The 1,084-nt window shown below is 43.4% G+C and overlaps 1 long non-coding RNA gene across 1 annotated transcript in view; it reads right to left on the bottom strand.

Annotated features, from left to right (window-relative positions):
* The window catches only part of LOC117946846, a 3,593-nt gene extending 3,021 nt beyond the window's left edge, over positions 1-572 (bottom strand). Inside the window, exon 1 of the long non-coding RNA XR_004657108.1 lies at positions 449-572. This is a non-coding gene — a long non-coding RNA (uncharacterized LOC117946846). The remainder of the gene's footprint in view (positions 1-448) is intronic.
* Between the last annotated feature and the right edge of the window lie 512 nt (positions 573-1,084).

Raw genomic sequence — 1,084 nt, forward strand, 5'->3', positions numbered from 1 at the left:
ATGGCTGTACGGGCTCACTCCACGAGAGGCATGGCGGCCTCTACGGCTCTCCTCTCGGGAGCGTCTCTCCAGGGGGTTCGTGATGCGGCTGGCTGGGCCACTCCTCACACCTTCTTCAGGTTTTATAGTCTGGACCTTCCCTCCGCACATGGCACCCGGGTGCTCTCCTCCTAGTCGTGCCCACAGGTTGCTTGCACTCTAGGGCAGGCGGGGTTTCGGCGCGGGTTAGTGTGTATCTCGTTCCCATAGTGTCGTAACCGACGCAGTTTGAGTTTCCCTCGAAGGGGAACGTCTCGGGTTACGTATGTAACCCTTGTTCCCGAGATAGGGGAACGAGACACTGCGTCGGTTCGCCGCCCCTCGCCCCGCCTGGAGTGCCTTGCTTCATAGAAAGAGCTAATGAGCTATGAACATGAACATCCAAAAAAAACATCAACCGGATAAAAACAGACTTCACCGTGAGCGAACTGTTTAGAGACGATATGACCAGCAGGTAATGTTAAAGGTTATCTGCTACTGTAGCAGAGCTGCAAGTAGAACCTGAACTCAGCTGTGGGTTTTCAGTGTTAACCCTTGTGTTGTCTTTCTGTCTTTTTCTTAAGGTTTTTAACATTTTCTTACATTTTTGTCGTTTTTTTCAACACTACATGACACTAATTTGTTAACTTCAGTTTTACAGTTGATCTATGGTCAATAAAGCTCATTCATAGGACATTACACTTAATGTTTGAGTTTGAAAAGCAGAAATAAGGAATTATTTAGACTAAAATTAAAGGAATTTATGTTGATGGATAATCACAGACTGGAATATGTCAACTTTTACTCAATACTATTTCAAAATCACTTCAATTTGTTTTTCAAATAGTTTAAAATTCAGCAAGACTCCCCAAAATTAATGAAAGTAGAGATTTGTACTTGCCAAAAAGTGTTGGAATCAATGTTATTTTGGGTAGTTAAAAAGAACATTGATTGAGTAAAACTGGTCAATTTGACCCGAGGACAACATGAGGGTTATTCACAGCTGCAGGTATTCATGCTCAGCTGTTGGTGATTTACGGAGGTGGAACACTTGTAATTAATTAAT

This window comes from Etheostoma cragini, chromosome 6 (genome assembly GCF_013103735.1).
Source record: "Etheostoma cragini isolate CJK2018 chromosome 6, CSU_Ecrag_1.0, whole genome shotgun sequence".
NCBI lineage: Eukaryota > Metazoa > Chordata > Actinopteri > Perciformes > Percidae > Etheostoma > Etheostoma cragini.